Source organism: Eurosta solidaginis, chromosome 2, assembly GCF_040869045.1.
Source record: "Eurosta solidaginis isolate ZX-2024a chromosome 2, ASM4086904v1, whole genome shotgun sequence".
In the NCBI taxonomy this organism is placed as follows: domain Eukaryota; kingdom Metazoa; phylum Arthropoda; class Insecta; order Diptera; family Tephritidae; genus Eurosta; species Eurosta solidaginis.
The window spans coordinates 210,962,901-210,986,414 of NC_090320.1; positions in this window are offsets into that span (position 1 = coordinate 210,962,901).

Consider the following 23,514-nt stretch of genomic DNA (forward strand, 5'->3'; position numbering starts at 1 on the left):
TTTCTAACAGAGATGCAGGTGCTGACATTTTAACCCCCGTTATTGGTTCCGTTATGGCTAATGTTTTATGATTTCTCTTAGCATTCCATTCACGCAACTGTCGATCGGATTGGGTGCACATCTGTTGGAACAGGTAAAAACTACGTAATTGTTGAACGCATTCACAAGAGATTTTTTTGGGGCAGCTTGCCATTTAAATGAACTTCTATTTGCGGTATTGTGATAGCGAGCAACTCAACCATTCGTAGAACGCCACATTCCTCAATTGCATCGAAGATGGATTGCCATTCTTGCTTTGGTTTGGAGTTGGTATCAAACGGTGATGTTTCGAGTTGTTGAAGCAAGCAAGTTCGACACAAGCTCGAATCTTTGCACATTTGTTATTTCCATTTCGGAAAAATTTATTTTTCATTTTTATCTTCTGCCCAAGTCTTAATAATTTCTCTCCATTGGAGCGCTAAGTGTTGTTCGGATATTCGTCACTGATTTTCTTGCCATTTGGTCAAAAGCCATATTACAAGAGTACAATTTATTGGCTTCATACTCAACGCCGCGTGTTTTCTATCAATGACTTTTTTTCCATTCAGGAAATGGAAAAGCGTAGCAGATGTCAAAATCTCTACATTTAATGTCTGATTGTCAATGATTTTTGCAATACAAACATTAGGCCTCATGTGCAATCATCTCGCGCACTACACGTCACGCACTACATGCCGCACCACACGTCATGCACTACATGCCGCACTACACGTCACGCACTACATGCCGCACGAAATATCGAGCAAAACACGCCACAAATGTCGCGTATTACGTATCTCAACCAATCATTCATTTGGTCGAGATTTAAAATACTCAATTCCACGAATCTCAACATTATCGACAATACACGTCAAAAATAATGTTGAATGGTGAAAGTGCATCTCTGTAACACCTTTTCAGCCAGGTTTCGAACCGTACCGTGTGGTGGCAGGCCACTTGTTGTGAAAACAAAGTTCACCACAAATCAAAAATAAATTTTAGGACTACTTTGGCGACATCTACCGACATAAAATAAATTATAAAATGCACTAAAGGCGCTAAAGCACCAGCCACATCGCATGGATGCGTGCTAAATCCGTTTTTTCTTCGTTTCTTTGCGCGCATAAGTATTCACTTATGGCCTTTAATTTTTTATTTCAATTAAATTTTATTTCAATAAAATGTTTTTTTTCCTCTTGCGAAAATATATTAGAGATACTTTTTTTGTTTACGCCACCCAAACAATATTCCGCCAACCTCAATTTGGGCATGATCAATGATACCAATATTCTTTCAGATGATGACCCGCTACCAAACGCTATTGGCCAAGTCAGAGTGAGGCGCAAAGCGTTTCGACGTTGCTTGCCAGCTCTGCGGCAGGGATCATAGCCTTAGGATCTGTGCCGAATACCGTAAAAAGTCCCCAGAAGAGAGGTTGCGGGCAGTACTTCTGCATAAGTCCTGTCCAAACTGTCTGTCGCCCTTTCACCGCGTGGACAAATGTAACAGCAAGTATCGCTGCAAGAGGTGCCAAGAGAAGCACCACACCACGCTTCATTTAGATGAGCGTCGACCGGTAAGCGACGAGACGACCACAAACGGCGAAGACAAAACGTCCAACGATGCGTTGTCGATCAACCTCTCGGGGCCGGCTAAATCCTGGGCTCAGCAAGTGGAGGAAGAGGAAATGGAGGAATAGAGAGCGAAAATGGAGGAAGAGCGAGCAAAAACGGAGACAAGACCGTCAACGGTAAATCATGGGATGCGCAGTTTCCGGCCGCTGTTACAGCATGAAAGAAGCGCGGCGAAAGCAAACAAACGTCGAAACGAACGAGACAACTGGCGGCACCGCGACATTGGACTCCAAGGAGGCCCGACCAAATCATCCAAACGCGGAAGACAGCAGCGGCGAGATAAATCGACGCCATACCATTCTGACGCCCAAAATATGCAAGCACTATCGCGTGGTACACCGGAAGGCTTCCGAACCGGCCGGCTGCTCCCAGCCACTCCAGCGCCCATCATGCGGTATTTCGTGTCCATTGCGCCGACGGCCATCGTACGCGTCGAATCACGTGGGCACCTACACTTGGTTCGTGCGATCATTGATCCCTGCGCCGCCAGCACCATCGTCGATGCAGAGCTGGTACGCGATTTGCAGTTAGAGCGCCAAGGACCAGGGCAATGCACCCTTATTCTGCGCGGCAAGTTCGGGTCAACGACTCATGTCACTACCCAAGCCGCCGTGGTCAACGGCCACTATTGGTTGAGTCCGCCATCCAATGTGGATCCAAAGGTTGCCGTTCCATTTGAATTTATGCGGCTTGCAGATCCGCAGTTCTACCGCTCATCGCAAGTTCGTCTTACACTCGGCGCTGATCTATACGCCGAACTGATGGTGAGCGGAACGCCAGCAACAACAGTTGGCGGTCTCCTGACCCAACCGACCGTATTCGGGCTGGTAGTCTCAGGGGCCTGCCAAAAATAGGAGCGTTTCATAAAAACTAAGTAATTACTGCACTGAATTTAAAACCACGTACGTATTTTTAATAACTTCTTTTCTTTTTCTTCATAGGACAACGATACACGAAGTCCATCGTGCGACGTGCAGTGCTTGCAGTCCGCATCTGCACATCTCTTAGATTTTTACCGCTGTGAACCCGCGGTACGGCAACTTTGTAGCCGGGAAACCCAACGAAGGAGCTGTATCGAGGGTTCACCGGCTCATGTGGAAAAGAGTCTCGCCCTCTTTAAATCCAGCAGCCAGCAAAGGTACACGCAATCGCCCGTTCAAGTAAGTTATAATATCCTAAAATATATTTCATATTTTAAACTTTCACAACATTTGTTAACATCTTCCTTAACACTTGTTATATTTATACACATTGAATAAAAACACTGTGAATTCCTTTTTTTATTAATACGAAACCCTTTTGGTGTTTTTATTTTCTTCCCCTTTTTTCGCCTTAACTAATCTTTAACAAATACGTGGGTGCGCGCCGTTGCCACCACGCATTTGTCCAATACTTAAAAATCATTTTCTTACATTTTTTTGTTATATAAATGAAATTGATAAAAAAAATTTTATTTTTGAAAATTTTTTTCCAATTAAATAAAAAAAAAATATAAAAAAAAAGCTTGAAAAAGAAGAAAAACTTTCAGCCAAATTTAAAGGGGTCGGGTTCAAAATTGGTCGAAATAGGATGGAATACCCCATATAAATATCTCAGAAAATTTCGTTAGCACCATGCCCATTTTTTTAAAAAGTTGCTTGAAGTTTTAGTGATGGTTAAAATTTGCCCACGTAGTTATGTCACGTTGCTGTATCATCATATAATAACTAAAGTAGTGCAAAGTACGAAAATTTTAAAAATATTGTAAATTGTTCCAGTTTGCTTCTTTCAATGAAGCTGTTCACAAAACTTTCAATACCAAAGTCGTATAAATAGCGGCCAATTTATACGAGATTGGTTAAGACCATTGTATCTATGACATTAAGTGTTATACAGCTTCTTACCGAAGATGATTTTTCCATGTGTATAAAGAGTACATTTCTGAGTTCATAAAACGGAAATGAGAATTTGCATGCCTAATGGCAGAACTGCAGAACCACAGGGTAATGTTTGGGTTTGACCGAACTTATACTTTCTTTCTTGTTGTATATAAGATAAAGTTAGAAAATTGTGACGTTCTTCTACCCAACAATATTCCCTCCTGCGATGTTTTGACTTTCCCTGTAAAAGAAACATTTATCACATTTTAGCTTCCGAAAAAACATTTTCTATCTTTTTGTTCTCTGTCCTCTTCTCCATGTTTGATCACTTTCTCTCCACCATAATTTCCCCCTTTCACTTTCTCGATTTATTACCCTCTATCTTTTCCACCTACGGCTTTCTCACTATTCTTATTAACCACCATCCCCTACTAAGAGCCTCATCAACACATCCAATTCGATACTCATACTGCTAAATACATTTTGGATCGCCCTGTTCCACATTTGGGTCTTTATCTAATATATAGGTTCAGTAACAGTGAGCAACATCCAAATACGAACCACCTATGAAACCTTAACCAACCAATGCAGTTATAAGTTTTAAAGGGGTTCATCTTGTTTTGAGTTATAAAGTTATCAAAAGATTTTGCATTACTTTTGTTAATAAGATACACCTACTCGGAAGGCTGCTAATATAAAAGATTTGAAACAAATCGCACTACAAAGGAGGTTAACCCTATAAGATAAGATCTTGGTTCGGAAAGAAATGTTCCCCAGATAACAAGCTAGTGAAGGATATAACCTCTGCACCAAATTTCAAGAAAATCTTAACAAAAATAAGATTTGTTTGAAAAAGCTGGCCTCTGGTTCACTTGCTGGAAAGAAAGGTTCCAAATGTTAAGCTCGTCGGAGAAGAACCCCTGTATTTAATCTCAAGAAAATCGCAATATAAATACGATTTAATACAATAGTTGGGCCTGTTCCTCAAAGTCTGCTTCCTGCAAGGTTTCTCAAATATCAGGCTAGACCAAGATGTACCCCGTCCCAAATCTCAAGCAAACCGCTAGATAAATTATTTTTTCAGAATAGTTCGGTCCCTAATTCACTTCCCGCAATGAAGCGTTTATAAAATTCTAGCTTGATCAAAGAGGTATACTGAATTTCAAGCAAATGCCAAAACAGTGGTCGTCAAAAACAAGTTGCTTTCTCCGATGAGGCTAAGAAGTAGTGTACTATCTCCTTTACTAACCTCTGTCAGACTGTCGAGCAAACGTGCATCCAGAAATCTGTGTCGCCTTGTTTGCAGTTCTGGACATCGGCAGTGAAAGAGATTAATCTACTTCCCATCCTAGCAGCTTCAGAGTGAGCTTGGTGGTTTGCGCCACCGTCATAGAACTGTTGCAATAGCGCAATGACCTGTGATGTCACCTCTTTGTATTCTCCCTGCAGATTTTTTTTAGCTTCATAAGTGTTTTAGTTCCTTTCGTGACCACTCATGGCCATAAGGAACTTGAGACCTATCAATCATTCTGGTTGGTCTAGCAATTCCGTTGCCCGAATCTCATTTTCCTTGATTTTTGTCAGGATATAACCCAGCGATAATCGTAGGATGCTGTCCGCCCCTTTTATATCTATTTCGGAACTTTTCCTGGCCATGCCGTTTGCAAAATCATTCGCTCTAATATCACTGTGCCCTGGGACCCAGCAAAGATAGACATTAAGGTGCCTTACTAACGCCAGCGAGTTTCGAAACCTGCGCATGATTTCGAACTTAATCTCATTGGATTGTAATTCTTATCAATTGATTTAGTTACAGATGCTTTGAGTACATTCGAGTCACAATTCCCTTTTCCGTTTTTAAGGCTGGGTGCGAGTTCGCCTAAATTTGAGGTACTTAAATTAATATTACACTGGAAATTTCCAGCACTGCAATAATTTAGGTAAAAAGCTGTCATAACTGTGCGAGTTAAATTGACAACCTAAATAATTTTTTATGCTAGGAAAATGATAAGAAAATTTTACATTTTTCCCGTTTGCAATGACCTGCAATATTTATGCATGCACAGAGTAGGGAGCACTATGATTCATGACATGTAAGTAACCTCTAGATAGAAACCGAGTAAGTTCAGGGATTCCGGGGAAGTTAGGCACATTTTTAGCAGCTGGTGGAGAGGAACGTCCACCACGATATATTGCTTACACTCGGCATGTGAACTATATCTCACTAACACTCTAGGTCCACATGGCTGGTCATTGTGAGAAGATTGTGATGCGCGCTTTATCCTCATTTTGCAGTCTTCTAACTCCAGCATCCACTAGAAACCATTTGGAGACTCCACCAACAGCACCACGCTATATTGGAAGCCCAGTCGCCACACCAACTAAAGTAGCCAGCGTCCACTGAACAATACGGTGCATGCCATGGTACATGCATAAGCGCATATCGACAAAAATACGTAAAAATAAAAATCAATTTCTATTTTTTTGTTCAATTTTGGCATTTCACTTTAGGCTGAAAAGCATGCTCAAAAAAATTCTAAATTTTTTCTTTTGCACTGCCTTGCCGTCAGTTTCCAGTTATTTAGGTTTTTTATGTATTGAGGTAGCAATTTAGGCAAACTCGCACACAGCCCAAGGCATTTGTGAATATCGTAATGCCCTACTACTGTCTCCCTGGTGGTCAAAAGCCGCCGCGATGTATATCGATATCGGACGTTAGGTCAGTTGTGATTCCGTTTAATCGTGTCTCTTTAATGTCATCTAATATCTTCGGGTGCCCACTTTAGGTAGATTTCCACATGTCGGATTCTCTTGGTCGTAGAGCCCCTTTCGCGGCCAAAGTTAAATATTGTACTAGGTAAGCATTTATACAATCTACAACTTTATTTCACCTCTTAGTCTAAAAAAAGTAAGCAACTGTGTTAAGCTTGAAATAATAAAATGCAAAACAACAACAACAAAAAATCAAAAATCAAAATGACAAAAAATAACATTGCCTTTTTAACCTTAAGGAGCAAACCAAAACAAAAAATTTAATTTCCCTTGAGTATAACCCACAACAGACTAACTTCACAAGCTCCCAAACGACGCTTTTAATTTAGCTTTAAAACAAGAAAACATGAAAATTGCTGTGTTTAACCAAACTTTTGATTTTCAATTTTTTCAATATGCTACTATGTTAACAAGCAAAGCAGACAAAAAAAGAAGAAATATGGGAAAACAAAATTCCAAATCCAAAACAACAGCAAAAGTACAATAATGAAAAAATTATGATTCACGACCTCAATTTTTGATAAGCAGCGCCAAACTTTGTTATTCTCTGCTCTTAAAATAAATTAATAAGGAAGTCGGAGTTAGGGTGAAACCATTTATTGTATACCTGGTTGTGATCAACTCTGGCATTTCGTGTAAGACACCGTTATTTTAAAACATTTAAAAAATATATTTAACTAGAACCTATAATTTTTCATTTGCAAGGCCATAACATTTCTTCACTTTGTACAGGATTCACTTTGCCTGTCAGTCAGAAAATCCAGCCAGACGGCTGTTCATAGCCTCACCAAAAAATTTAAATATTTTAGAGTCTAAAAATATGTTCCTCTGCGCTTTTATTGCCATCTCATTGCTTTCAATAACACGACATATCAAACAAGCTATGATTGAGAGGACACACAATTCAGTTATGACCACAAGGGGATGCCTTTACGGTCGTGTACTCTCTCCTCTCTTGTGAACCCAAGTCATAGATGACCTTCTTCAGGGTATAATTGCATGCAACAAGACCTCTGCATGATAGAAAGGTGGTGCGATAGCAAAGAGCTGTCTATCAACCCTAACAAAACTATCCTAGTGCTTTTTACCGTATAAAGAAAACTATAAATGCCATAACAATCTCTAGGTGGCACCAAAATCAGTTCAATCAAAGTAAAACACATAAGGATTACCATGGGCAGAACCGGGCCCCCCCCGCCCCCCCCTGAAAAACTAATCTGGATGAGACCTTAAACAAAGTAGGAAGAGATTTCTTCGCCTGCACTCGATTCTGTGTCGAAACATGAAGGCTGTATCCGGCTGCCACGGTGGTGTGATGGTAGCGTACTCCGCATGTCACACCGTATGCCCTCGGTTCTCACCCCAGACAAAGCAACACCAAAATTTTAGAAATAAGGTTTTTCAATTAGAAGAAAATTTTTCTAAGAGCGGTCGCCCCTCGGCAGTGTTTGGCAAGCGCTCCGAGTGTATTTCTGCCATGAAAGCTCTCAGTGAAAACTCATCTGCCGTGCAGATACCGTTCGGAGTCGGCATAAAACATGTAGGTCCCGTCCGGCCAATTTATAGGGAAAATCAAGAGGAGCACGACGCAAATTGGAAGAGAACCTCGGCCTTAGATCCCTTCGGAGGTTATCGTGCCTTACGTTTCTTTTTATTTATCTCCGAAAATGGTATACTGGATTACTCTTACTGTTATCTACCCATGCTACCTTAGTTTGGTGGCCGCAAACTAGTATAAAAGAGCAATAGCAAAACTAAGAAAATTGCATCGACTAGCTTATACTGGCATAATGAGTGTGATAAGAATGTCCACTCCTAAAGCATTTAGCGGGGAAACCCTCCCTTCCCTATTTTTAATAGAGAAAGAGGAAGCTAAAGATCGAAAACATGACAGGACATATGAAAGTAAAAAGAAAATTCATAGAAGGTTCTATAAGGCCCCACCCTCAGAATCTCAGGGAATTTAAAATCGTTAATTGTGGACAGAACTCTGTGAAAAACAAGGAGTTCATGCACTGACCCTGATACAGAGGCCAGATTCACTGATCCATTGAAATTTGATGATAAAAAATATGGAAGCTGGAATATATAGACCGAACTTCAAGAAATGGATACCAACACTACTTTCCAGGCAGAAAACAATATAATGGAAGTTCGTGGTACAGTATGCCAATGAACAAGCTTCGAGGATTTACTCATTATGTCAGAAAGCCAAGCCGCCTTACATGACTAACACAATTACTTCGAAGTTAGTTCATGAACGAATTTTTCTTCTTAATGATCGTGGAGCCAAAAACAAAGTTTTATTATGATGGTTTCCCCGGCATCGGGGACATGAAAGTAAACAGGCAGACTACCTGGCCAAGCAGGGTGCAATAGCATCATTCTGTTTTGGTGAGCTCAAAGCGGACTTTGGATGAGTTAGCCCTAACAATAGGAGATTTCCAAATAATTTCAAAGCCTTTCTTTAAATATCTAGGAGTAAACACTGATTCAAAAATAACTTTTAAGGAGCCCTTCAGGGAGGTGTGGGAGAAAGTTTCTAGAGTTAGTGGAGCCCTAACGCGAATAATGCCCAACATCGGCGGCCCAGGTGAAGCCATCCATCAGCTATTATCCAACGTAACCAGCTCGATGATATTATATGCAGCACCGGTATGGCACGAATCTAAAATGGTCCACCAAAAATATATACTAGCATCTTACCGTATTACTGCTGTACGAATAAAATGTGCTTATCGGATTGTGTCAGACGACGCTACCCATATTTTATTCAGGAAAATCCCAATAGATCTACTCTCAGGTTAAATGGACGATCCATATGGCATTGGAATCATACGACCATCTGAAAATGCTAAGAAAAGCGCAAGGTCACGAACAATAGTTAGGTGGTAACAACGATGGGGAGAATCGAGGAAAGGGCGCTGGGTCGTCATGCTAGTTCATACTATAGCGGAACGGTACGAGCTAAAACACGGCGAACTAAATTACCACCTCACACAGATATTGAGCGGGTACTGCGGCTTCAAGGAATATCTGCATTAGCGTAGGATAGAGGAGGAGCTCTCTGTCCACACTGTCCCTCCGAATTGGAAAGCGCAGAACATTTAATGTTTCACTGCATTTGTTTTCACGGCGAAAGACTCTCTGTACACAGAGTTTTTGGAGATGAGCCTTCCTTTAGGATTTTAAATCACCAAATGTGTGGACAAATAGATTGTTGGACTGCTGTGAGCTAGATGGCCTTTATAGTTATGACGCAATTTATGCATGCTGAAAGGGAGCGCAGAAAAATGTGCATACGAAGTAAGTATCGACTAAATAGCCTTTCCTTCCCGTGATGATATGCCTAACGGCGGTCCCACGGTTTGCGGACACATGAACAGAATTAGCCTGTTTACTTTGGGCCGCTTGAGGGTAGTACTACCCCAACGTCCAATAAAAAAAAACGGAGGTAGCAGAAGTTTTATTAATTTTTTTTTGTTAAATTTTCGACAGATTTGCTTACTGAATTGTATTTGAAGTATTTTCCGTCATCTTTTGTACGGTGTGGAGACTAAACGGTTTCGGAGTTCTGCCACCTTCAGTGCCATTGTTTGTTCTCACTCAATATGCTACAATACCGGAACCGATTTGTCTCTCAACCCCAATTTGGAAAGAGATGGCTTAAGAACTGATAAAGATTTAAACCGTATTTGCTTCAAAAGTTGAAAATGCTTTAAGCACCGTGTCCGCGTATGCTGGGTCCAAAATCGTTTCCTCATATGAGAGGCGTGACTTAACTGCGTTACGTCAAAAAATCCTACCTCCTAATGCCCTCAGCATTATTGAAGTCGTTGTCCTGCTCAAATACATTCATTGTTAAGCCTACTGTCTTGTTTGTTTTATGTACATGTTGTCCATAGGCCTTCTTTTTCTTAAGGGCATATAAATACTGCCCTTGCCTCGGGGCACTTTTCAAAGCTCCCTTAACAAAATATCATCCCTGTCATTATTTATTTTAAAGATGCTTTGTTGATCTTCGTCTGTACGGTTTTGGGGGCTGCATAAGGATTTGCGCATCTTTCAACCATAAATGTGGGGACTCTTACCTTTTCCACCCTTGTTCTCCGTATTTCAATTAAAGTTTAACACTTTTGTTTTAACAATGTAGGTAAGTTTAATAGATTTAAGTTTTTAGTTTAGTTTAAAATACATTTGCAATAAAGTTAAATTTAGGTTATTCGCAGTAACATTATTAATTACATTAGTTATTAAAAGCACAAAGACACATAAAACCGACGCGGTAGGGGAGCGTTTCATTTTTGATATTAATCGTAGCGGATCTTGTAAAAAAACTAACTGTTCAAATTTTCTGTTGGCTTTGCGGTGACGTGAGAGGGTTGCACAAGTCGTCAACCAGTCCTGATATTATTGGCACGTATGTAAATGTTGCCAGATGTTGCGCGCCAAAAAGATGTCGCTTACATATGATCATACAATCGCCGCCGCTAATATTATCCTACATAAACGGCATCCATAGCCTGACATTTTTTATCGTGGAGATCTGAGTATTATTCATAAGAACATTATACCACCATGATGAATCCTGATCATCAAGCAATGAAGCTCTCTTTCTGCAAAGCTCAATTTTTCTTCAGATTTCATGGATCACATAGCGCTTAGTCAGTAAAAGCACTTCTCGAAGGTTTTGTAGAGTATTGTCAGTCGAAAATTGTGTGGCGGAAGCTGAGTTGTTATAGGGCCATTTATTGCGCTAAAACAACCTATGTACAGCCAGAGTCACAGCGTTACCTCACTTTGTCTTCTGCGAGAATGTCGGAGTATTGGTATTACTACCTTCTGAATAATGAGATACTTAATTAGACCTCGGTGTTGTTTTCAAAATGCAGATTTCAAAGTATTTGACTTCACATTAAGTATTCGAGTTATTCTGCCTCTTAATTTCCTACTTACTGCCATCAGTCGATTTATGCCTCTTCACTCCGCACAAAGCTTCTCCTTCTGTTCTACCGGTTGCAATATAGAGGGTTTTTTGAGGAAAAATTTCTTGGGAGCGAAATGTCTTCGACGTGTTTCTATCCATACCAAGTGCCCCCTCGCCGTTTGGTTGACTACCACTGCTACCAAGCGCTGCGTAATTTTAAATTCTGTCTGCTCTCCCTCTTATTCTCTTTACTTCAATCCTACAAATAATTATTAGGAAAATACACTTTTTTTCTATGAACAATAAGGTATACAAAAATCCCTACTTAAAGTTACTACCTAAAGTTGACAAAAACAAAAAAACTGAGGTACCGTTTAACTAGTATATCCACAAGGGAAGTACATTTATGGTTACTGAAGCAAGATTTGTTCGTTCGGTGCTCATCTCACAATTTAAGTTAATAGCCATTCAGTGTATTCAACCTTGACTTAATTCTTCTCATTTGATTCAATTTTCGGAAACAGCCATTAAACTTTTTGCCGCTTTTAAATTTGGCAGGCATACGTATTAGGGTATAGAGGGAAACTTGGGTAGGAAAATTTAAAAAGGCAACGGGTATGGATATCAAGTATTTTTTTAATATAGTATAGTACGGAGCAACGATATTTGGCCTTTTTTCATACATAATCGGGCATTTTAACTTTCAGGTAAACGTGAGAGATTTTCCCAGCAAATGGACAAACAAAATTTGTTGATCTAAAATACTTGAAGTTGTGCTTGAATCCTGGCTTCCATGATCGGCATACTCGTATTGTAATTTGGTATTGCGAGTTCTGTAAATGTATTCCATAAATCGTAAACTTCACAAATTTTAATTCGATATCAAAAACGCTTCCAAATAAAAATCAAAAGTATTTAATTGAATAATATCTTTTAAAAATATTAAACAAACTTTATAAACAATCAAAGGAATATAGACGAATCATATAAGAATGCGGCATCACAACCACTTGGCCAATGCCTTTTTCTCTTTAAGGATACGTAAATCGAAAAAAATTTAAATATCCCTAAAATACCACGACAAAGCTTTGTCGGTCTTACGGTACAGATGACTTATTGCTGGGTTATGTTTGGTGGCCGCTGCTCTACTAGGTCTCACTTCCGTTTTGATACATCATCAACGGTGACATTGGTTTCGAATCATTAAGCGAATCGCTGTGGATAAGGTAAACATCGATCCTAGAAAGTTCATCCGTGGATTCACAACGAAATATTACGCAGTGTTCTTGCAAAATCTGGGCATCATATTATTCCGCCACGGCAACTTCCATACCAGGATACAGAGCCATACCTCATGGATCCATATTGGTCAGTGCGCGTCAGCTCTCAAATCGCCAAAGCTCTGGTTAAGGGGCCCACGTGACGGTTGCCTGATATATCACTATGCCCAAGCTTCAAATAGTTTGTATGGCAAAGAAACTTGCTGCGGCCCTAAGCGATTTCAGGCACTCGCCGACTACGATCGACATCACATTTAATATCCTGACTGTCCCAGTAGAAGCTTAACTCCTTAACACCTGATAGCGGCTTTAGCGAAACGGCACCGCAGTGGACGAACATGCTTGGACCCTTGGTACTTCCTAGGAAGAAGAACCAGCTTTATGTTATTGGGGTTTACAGATATAGTACGTAGCCGTTCATTCGTATTTTTGAAAAAAGTCCCGCAAGGTAGGCGGTAATTTTACCCTTACAAGGATTGCAATGACGTCAGCTTAGACCACCACATGACAGGCTCTATATTATGTGCCTTGGAATATTCGTTTACGGTCACTACCCATAGGAGGAGATGAAATATCACCTGCGGTGTACCACTTCGCGTTTTTTTCTGGCCCACTGCACCTCCCCTCTCCACTGTATCAATATTGCCACCATAAGTCTATAAAAAAAGGTTCACAGACGACGCGGCTCTTGCTAGCAGTGGCAGTACATTATTGAAAGCCCATCAGGTGTTAACAAAAGGAATCCAGCAGAAACTCTCATAACGCCTTTATCAGTTTCAGCGCCCAATGAAGAGCGGTTTCAGTGCCTCTACAATAGGCAAATTGCGATGCCGATAATCGCTCCCGTGGGTTTCTACTCCGTATGTATAGATCAACCAGGCACTTAAAAATGTTCAACAGGCATGAGGATCGACAGATCCATCTAAAAGTGCTCAGCTCTTTCCCGGTTTCGGGATGAAAGTGACCTGTATCATATTACAAGGCTCGGCAGCATAGTCTTACTTCAAGCAGTTGATGTAGATAGAAGCCAACTATCTGCAAGTTATTCCCAGAGAGTTTGCAGCTGCATAGAGTTGATATCCCGGCAATAGCTTTAGCGTGACAACGGGAAAATGCCCTACTACGAGTTTAGTAAATACTGAATTGAAATTGTATCTCAAAGAATTTAATTTAGTTACAAAAACCTTGTCCAACTTTAAAGTTGTCGTTTCTGCGCAGGCTATATTACAACACTTATACTTTGTCGGCCATGATACCGCTCATGTTACTGCTACAGTTCTATTCATTAAGCCGGCGAAGAGGCCTAGGAACCGAGTTGCAAGGTGAGTAGTTTTTATCCCTCCTTCGGACAGTTCCAAACTTAAACCCTGGTCTTATTCTGAAATGAACAAATCATAAACTTATAGAGGCCTATTGCGATGCTAATTTTTCAAGACCACCTTAATATATGTACACGCACCAACACAAAAGCAGTCCATGCAACCTGAAAAGATTTAAAAAAATTAAGTGTAGGCATTTTTATTAGGTTGTTTGAATCGCTTTATACCGATGTGATCCATTCAACTTTATTTACTATGAACCCTTGAAAGAACAAGCGATGTGGGATATTCCACTTGGCACAGACGTTAGCCAACCACACACTTTTCTAGCTGATGGCATTCACAAATCTACTAAAACATTTCAGTTCTTCGCGCTAGCTTTTAAACCTTTTTAATAGTAAATAAAATTAAAGTCCAGCGGTCATTTGAATGAAAGGAGAAATAAACATCAAAGCACTTTTGGGTTGACTGTAAGTTCTAAAACTATTCGTACCTTTATATGGTGCTGAAGTGGCCAGCAAAAAACCTTGAATCATTTATAATTAAAAATAAAGTTTTGTCCATAATATATCACTTGCAGTAGTTAAAAATGTATATACAAATATAGGGTGCATCGTTTGGATAAATTTGTAGGTTATATGAAATGTGTCTTGCTTTCAAAGAATTTGTCGTTTACAATATTTTCGCTATACTAAAATGAAACCTTTTTTTTATTCAAAAACTCCGTATCTCAGATTTTGGTTGCAGGAAGCCCTCTGAAAATTTAAATCAGAATAGCGCTATATCATGAGAAAATTTATTGAATGTGTGCTCTGAGATAGGAATTCTTTAAATAAAAGCCTGAAATAGTTTGTTTTTTCACAAGTTCTCTGAGATAGGGCGCTTTCAAATGGGCAGCCGAGCAGTTCTACGCCGATATAAATCATATAGGTCCCGTCCAGAAAATTTTAAAGAAAGATATGCAACTCCCACACACAGAGAAATATTGCGCCTTGTATATTTTTTACAAGGTTACTACATTTCTTTGGATCTACCACATCAGCAATCGCTGTAACTTCCGCTTGGATGACGTTAAATTTATATAACACATGTTTAGATCAATCAAGCACTTCAACGTTTTAGCAGACTAGATGAAAGACTGATTGGTCTGAAACCTCTATAGGAAACCTGAGAAAGTGAATAAGGCTCTACCAAATGACGTCGGGCAAAATCACCAGTTATTTTCCAAGCCATTCGAAACCAATCGAAACTGCTGGAGAAGATAATTCCTGCAGCAGTACTAAACCGTGATGGTACAATCTATATATTGTAACGAATATTAGCAGCACTAAGGGATACTATCATCTCTAAGCCGATTCTAAGCAGTGACTTGATGCACATCAATAATTCAATGATTATTTCTACACATATGTACGTACACGCAGCGGAGAAGCAACGCACAAACACATGCATATATCTTATCTGAGGTGCTCACAAGAGAGGGCAATAATTTGTGCAAGTATTACTCACGCGCTTATGAAAAGCTATAAACGTAGTTTTGGCTGGTGATAGCTGATAACTAACTAGTAAGTTCTGGAATGGAAAAGCTTAGAAGTATGCAACGAGGAAAGCAGACAGTATAAAAGGCGACAACAGTAGAGGCGCGAGAATCAGTTTGGTTTAAGCAAGCTATTGGTTGCAAAGTATAAGTGTTTTTGTGAAGTACTTTAATAAAGGCCATTTTTGAATTATTAAATATTGGAGTTATTTACTCAAAAGTTTAGGGATACGAACGTTAGTAGAAGGTTGCGAATAAGAGGATTTCCAGTAAATTAGTTACAATATATAAAATCAAATTCTGTGTTTGTATTACCTATGGAAACGTATTTACCACACTTCAGTCATCACCAAATTTTGGTTATAGGTTTCTTCGATCAACGGGAAGGTTTTAGACTAAAAATAATTTCGATATATAAAAGGGACGTGGCACCTCCCATACAAATAGAATTTTTGGTACTGCTTCACTGCCAGAACACTGAAATTTAGTAAGGAGTTATATGAGGTCAATCCCTAATACCATCAAGAAAATGTGGAATTGGAAAAAAGGGGGCGTGGCACCCCCATAACTTTTGAATATATTATACTGCATATCCTTGGATGTAGTAATGGTAGGATAATGAAAATTGGTAAGGAGCTATATGGCGTCAAGTACTAACACCTCCAGTAAAATGTGGAATGGGGAAAAAAGGGGCGTGGTACCTTCCCTACAAATGGGATTTCTCAGAACTTTGGCTGCCGTACAAACTTAAGTTATTTTAACACCAAAGTTTAACTGCACTGTTTAGTTTGGCTGTTATGCCTTTTGGACGTTTAGTAATCTGCCGCAGTTAAGAAAATTTTTTAGTTTCAGTCTATCTACATCTTCTATAAAAATCAAATTATGTTTGCGTGTTCACTATGAAAACGTGTTTCCCATACTTCAATAATCACCAAATTTTGGCTGTAAGTTCCTTCGATCAAGACGAAAATTTTTCATATTTCAGAATTAAGAATTTTATATTTAAATGTTTTTGTTTTTTGGCTATGTGAACGAACTATCTTAGCTGCTAAAAATGAACTTGTTAACAAAATCAATGATCGCATTCAAAACCAATTTCATGGTGAAGTGACGAAATATAAATCGATCGACACAGTTACAGATGAAGATAAAATTGTGAGTTATCCAATTGAATTTCTAAATTCCTTAGAACCAAAAGGAATGCCTCCGCATAAATCAACTTTGAAAATTCGCTCACCAATCATGCTTCTCCGGAATTTAATCCCACCAAAATTGTGCAATGGAACCAAATTTTGCATTTAGAAATTAATGCCGAATGTAATCGAAGCAACAATCATCAGCGGCAAAAGCAAAGGTGAAAATGTGCTCATACCACGGATTCCAATGATTTCTACAGATTTGCCATTCAATTTTAAGCGCTTACAGTTTCCTGTACGCCTTGCTTTTGCAATTACAATCAATAAAGCGAAAGGACAATTGCTTACTGTTGCAGGCTTAATTTTAGAGAGTCCGTGCTTTTCCCATGGCCAGATATATGTTGCTTGCTCTAGAGTTGGAACACCAAAAAATATGTTTTTCTTTGCACGGAACGAATAAACCAAAACTATTGTGTACCCACATGCATTACAACAAGATACAAGAATAAAATGTTTTAATAGAAAAGTTCACCAAATACGCGTACAAAATTCAATTTTATTTACAGAACAATAAATTAAATTATCAACAAACAAAAAGAAAAATAACGCAACATTCATTCGATCTCGGGCGTTACAACGTACGCCGGGTAAAGCTGGTCTATTATAAGAGCGCACAATCTCTGGCGCAAAATTTCTGAACAAACGTGCTGTGAGCTCTTACTTCTCTCGATTGGATAACGGAGCAAAAAATGTCAGTCTTGCGGTTAATGAGAACAAGATGAAGTACTTGCTGTTATCCAAAGCAGCCTCGGCGCATTCGTGCTTTCGCAGCCATATCACTGTTGACAGATATAAATTCGAGGTTGTATATAGAGGTCAAACGGAGAATAACTCTTACCAACAAGTGCTACTTTGGACTTAGTAGGCAATTAAAAGTTAAGTCCCCTCTGAAATAACAAAAATCATCCATAAAAAGTCGCTCATGATAGCAGCGGTGATGTGTGGCTCATAATCATAAATTGTGTAGAGAGTAGATGAAATGGTTCATGGAGTGTTCGAGGGAAATATTTTCCGGAAGATATATGGTCCTGTCCCTGAGCCCAACGGCGGGTATCGAAGGAGATAAAGGGATAAGCTGTATGAGCTTTACGCAGATATGACTACAGTGCTGCGACTAAAAACCCAAAGGCTTCCAAAGAAAATATTTCAGTCGACACCTCATTTTAAAAGCAGAGGAAGTAAGAGACCTCCACTGAATTAGGAGAGGAAGCTTGAGGAAGACTTGTGACGGGACTTGTTACGAAATTATCAAAATCGATAAGGCGGGTAAGCGCCAACTAATGATAATAATGATGATGCGTGAGAGCGCAGAAAAACATTTTGAAGGAAGATAAATTTAACCAAGCTCCTAGGCTTGCTGTATAGCCCGGAAGGCTTAAGGGTACTTGATCTTCCAATATTAAACCGGTAAACGAAACACTCTTTATACATATAATTTTTTTTTTTAATAACTTTATTACTATTTTTCTGTGGTGAATATGAATGCTTAAATTCTTCACAACAAGCTAACGGAATAAAATAAAAGTCTACTATTTGAGTATGAAACCAAATGAGAAACTCCAAAAATAAGTTTCTTTGAAGAATATTTTAACAAACTAAAATTTAACGAAATACGTGAGAAAATTTTCGCTTTACCTAGGCTTTACTGTGGCATTTAAACGCAAAGGTTTGTAAGCTCGAGCACCTAAATTAGGTCAAGCCGAATCGTAAAGAAAATATATGTATGTTAGCCCGTTTTATTATATAAATTTCGCATCTCTGTATAAGTGAATCTGTCTTTGTTTAGATTTGTGCACTATAAGTAATTAAAGTTCTTAAATGAACCATAAATATTTTTATTATGAAATGCCATTAGCTTCATACAAAGCTCACCAAAATATATTTAGCTCACAGGCAAGGCAATTAAAAAGATTCATGGTGTCTTCACTTGATTTAAAGTGGGTAAAGTTTGTTGTATTAAGGGAATTAAGTTCAGTGTTTAAAGAATAACGTTAAAGGTTGTACGCCCTGTTTTTACATACCCATAACAATGTATCTTATGCCACCAAAAACCATAGCTGGTACCATTTCCGTCACACCAAGTCAAATTAAACTTGCAGACAAAACGGTTTTGGTGTTGTGTCATTTTCAGTGCCACTTTTTGTTTGTATAATATAAGTCTATGCTGATAACACCTATCGAAAGGCTAACTAACACCGACAGTATACTTTGATGTGCAAAAACAATTGAGCCTTAAATTTATGAAGTTCTGAATTGCGGAACTTACTGTAGATATAAATATACTTAAGTTGTTCACATGACTTCTCTGTACATCAGTTTATGAGCAATGAGTTTTGTAAATGATAAATTCCTCAAACTAATCGTAAAACTACGATTGCTTTGTCTTAAATAAGTTAACATAATAAGTGATTTTATTATCCTTTATAAAGATTAAAAAGTAATTGCAAAAATATTTAAACAATTTTCTTTACGTATGCAATATATGTGATATTTGCACTCAGTATATATATACTTTGTCATTGATTCAAGTTCATATCCCAATAAACAATCTTAATATGTATTACTTCAAATAACTTACCGTTTTCTGAAGCCAAAAATGTTGGCTTTCAAAGTAGACGTGGTCGAGATGTGGAAAAAATTTTTGCTCCGATGTTATTAATTTTCACACACATATACATGATAGCTCTGCATACACACCCTGCATGCGAGTTAAGTTTAGTTTGGCCTTTCTATAATAAAAGTTAGTACGTCTTTTTACTCATGCTAAGTCAGAGCTTTTATCCTTGATTAGTATTCCCACTGGTCATTGTGTGCTAGGTTTCAATGCTAATAGAAGTACATCGAATCTTATTATTACTGCCTTAGCTACAGATATATTGCGGAAGAAAAAAGTGTGCAGCATCTTCAGTGCTACTATACGGCAGTAAGTACATACAAGGAAGTTGGCTGCTCCCGGCGAATAGCTTTCTAAAAATCTATCGGATATTTACAAGTTCGAAATAAGGTCAATATTTATATTTATTGACTCCACGAAATATTTTTATCCGCAGTAGCTGGTACAATTCACAATCAGCCCATTATTTGCCTGAATGTCGGACTGATATACAACTTGCCAGTCCTTTTAATCTTAGCTAAGCATATAGCACTAGCAACCTTCATGCCAAATTTCAGCTTGATATCTTGAACTGATTTTAATTTTTAGCTGCCAAAACTTTTAAATTATCTTCTTTTAAAAATGGGCGGTGCCACACTTATTTACAAAATTTAGCCAAAATTATATTTCTCGTCACAAAGGCAACCTATAAATCAAGTTTTATCTTCGGTCTTTGATAATGAATTAATATTTTGAATTTTTATACTCAGTTGAGCAGAGCTCACAGAGTATATTAAGTTTGATTGGATAACGGTTGGTTGTACATATATAAAGGAATCGAGATAGATATAGACTTCCATATATCAAAATAATCAGGATCGAAAAAAAATTTGATTGAGCCATGTCCGTCCGTCCGTTAACACGATAACTTGAGTAAATTTTGAGGTATCTTGATGAAATTTGGTATGTAGGTTCCTGAGCACTCATCTCAGATCGCTGTTTAAAATGAACGATATCGGACTATAACCACGCCCACTTTTTCGATATCGAAAATTTCGAAAAACCGAAAAAGTGCGATAATTCATTACAAAAGACAGATAAAGCGACGAAACTTGGTAGGTGAATTGAGCTTATGACGGAGAATAGAAAATTAGTAAAATTTGGACAACGGGCGTGGCACCGCCCACTTTTAAAAGAAGGTAATTTAAAATTTTGCAAGCTGTAATTTGGCAGTCGTTGAAGATATCATGATGAAATTTGGCAGGAACATTACTCCTATTACTATATGTACGCTTAATAAAAATTAGCAAAATCGGAGAAGGACCACACCCACATTTAAAAAAAAATTTTTTTTTAAGTAAAATTTTAACAAAAAATTTAATATATTTACAGTATATAAGTAAATTATGTCAACATTCACCTCCAGTAATGACATGGTGCAACAAAATACAAAAATAAAAGAAAATTTAAAAATGGGCGTGGCTCCGCCATTTTTCATTTAATTTGTCTAGGATACTTTTAACGCCATAAGTCGAACAAAAATTAACCAATCCTTTTGAAATTTGGAAGGGGCATAGATTTTATGACGGTTGATGCCACGCCCAGTTTTTATACACAGTGGTCCGTCTGTCCTTCCGCTCGGGCGTTAACACGATAACTTGAGCAAAAATCGACATATGTTTACTGAACTCAGTTCACGTGCTTACTTGAACTCACTTTATCTTGGTATTAAAAATGAACGAAATCCGACTATGATCACGCCCACTTTTTCGATATCGAAAATTACGAAAAATGAAAAAAATGCCATAATTCTTTACCAAATACGAAAAAAGGGATGAAACATGGTAAGCTAATTGGATTGTTTTATTGACGCGAAATATAAGTTTAGAAAAAACTTTATAAAATGGTTGTGACACCTACCATATTAAGTAGAAGAAAATGAAAAAGTTCTGCAGGGCGAAATAAAAAACCCTTAAAATTTTGGCAGGTATTACATATATAAATAAATTAGCGGTATCCAACAGATGATGTTCTGGGTCACCCTGGTACACATTTTGGTCGATATCTGGAAAACGCCTTCACATATACAACTACCACCACTTCCATTTAAAACTCTCATTAATACCTTTAATTTGATACCCATATCGTACAAACTCATTCTAGAGTCACCCCTGATCCACCTTTATGGCGATATCTCGAAAAGGCGTTCACCTATAGAACTAAGCCCCACGCCCTTTTAAAATACTCATTAACACCTTTCATTTGATACCCATATCGTACAAACATATTCTAAAGTCACCCCTGGTCCACCTTTATGGCGATATCTCGAAAAGGGGAACACCTACAGAACTTTGGCCCACTCCCTCATAAAATACTCTTTAATACCTTTCATTTGATACACATGTCATACAAACACATTCCAGGGTTTCCCTCGGTTCATTTTCCTACATGGTTATTTTCCCTTATGTTGTCATCATAGCTCTCAACTGAGTATGAAATGTTCGGCTACACTCGAACTTAACCTTCCTTACTTGTTTTATATCGATTGCGCCTATTTTCTTATCTCGGGTGCAGATCTGCCAGTTCAAGCACAAATCCTAATATATTAGACTTACAAAGTTGCTCATATCTGTAAAGAGAGAAGACTTAAGGCTCGTGATGAGACCATTAACTGAACATTGCTTATAGGTTGAGCCTCGTCAGTAACATCAGATGTAGGAAGTGCGAGCTGCTGAAAGGAACTACTGACGGCGTTCTGTGTTCATGTGCTGCGCTCGAGAGATTAAGGCTACAACTACTATTGATGGTGCCGTTTCGGAATCTCGAAGCAGTTTTTAAGCTAGGTCCTAGGAACCCTCATGTATTTGCCACGAAGATGGCGTTCATAGTGGTGTGATGGAATGTTTTACGACTTCAACACCGAAGTTCCTGTGTTAAACTCCCCGGCAAAGTAATATTAAAATTTAGAAACAAATTTTTCTTTGTGGTGGTGATTCTATAAACTCCGTGTTGGAAAAGCACACAATTGAAAACGGATAGAAGAGTGGAGAAGGGTACGAAGCAGAGGAAGTAAAAGAGCTCTCTCGCAGTACCATGCAGCACTAATAATTGTCCAACGCCTGGGAGCAGTAGTCATCCCAACAGATCAAGTACTTGGAATGGGCCCATGGGGCGGTAGAATTTGGTCGAAGGCAGATCAAAAGGTTTGCTGCTAGCAATCCTCGGTTCTGCAACCGGTACGAGGAAGAAGCCTCGAATGGCAGAATGAAGAGGCAGAAAGGACCCAGTCCCAGAGTCGGGAGGCAGGGCAGTCGCATAGACAAGACAAGTAGGCCCAAAGGTGTAAGACAGGTGGGCCCCAATATCGAGGTATCAACTACCTCGAAAGCTGCGAGTCAGGAGGAGGTTACCAGTACGAAAGTAGGAGACAAGCCAAAGGGAGATAACGCTAAGACTCCGGCTTTCTCGGAGGTGCTAAGGGATTTAAAACTAAGACTCCATCTTTCCTGGAGGTGCCAAAGGGAGTTAACACTAAGACCCCGGATTTTCCGGAGAAGATGAGTGATGTGGCAAAGCAATCACTGACTGTGGCGTTGGTTGATCGTAGCAGTCCTTTCGGACAGATGAGAGGGAAAATGTCCCTACATACCTTGGTCCAAAATCCAGCAATATTTTGGATATTACATTGAGCCCCGAGCGTGATATATATAGAATCCCTAGGTCAATAAACTGGACTAGAAACAAAACTGGGACAACCCAAAGACGTTGCCAATTTGGAGGGACTGGAGGAGTCTAATGAATTCCTAACAAGGACGCTTATGACTGCTTGTAACAAAACTTGCCTTATAAGAAGATTCAGAAAGAAAAGCAAAGCCGCCATCGTGGAGCAATGAGCTGAGTCTTCTAAGAAGACAGGTAAAAGAGATATCTAAGCTGGCAAAGACCGCGGAAAGCGAAGCGTGTCGGGACGAGTAAGGGATCTACTGAGGATCTGCAAAAGTGAAATTTCCAGGGCGAAGAGAAACTCATGGAAAAGTTTCTGTACTGACATAGAGTGCTCCAGCGAAACAGCACGGTTGAGAAAAGTCCTAGTAAGGGGAAATATAGTCCGGGGACTAATAAAGAAAGAGAACAGGGAATGATCACGTAATAGTGAGGAATCCCTTGAGGTGCTTCTCGATACACATTTCCCATTGGGAAATGGTTTAGAAGAGCCAGCAGACAGCACTCACACTTCGATCACGGAGCGGGTAGCGCCGGGCTTGGTGAGCGATACCAAGATGGAGTGGGCAGTGAAGACGTTTTCTAATTTTAAATCGCCTGGGCCCAGATGTTATATTTCGGCCATGCTACAAGTTTCAAGTAGGGCGGTTGTGGAA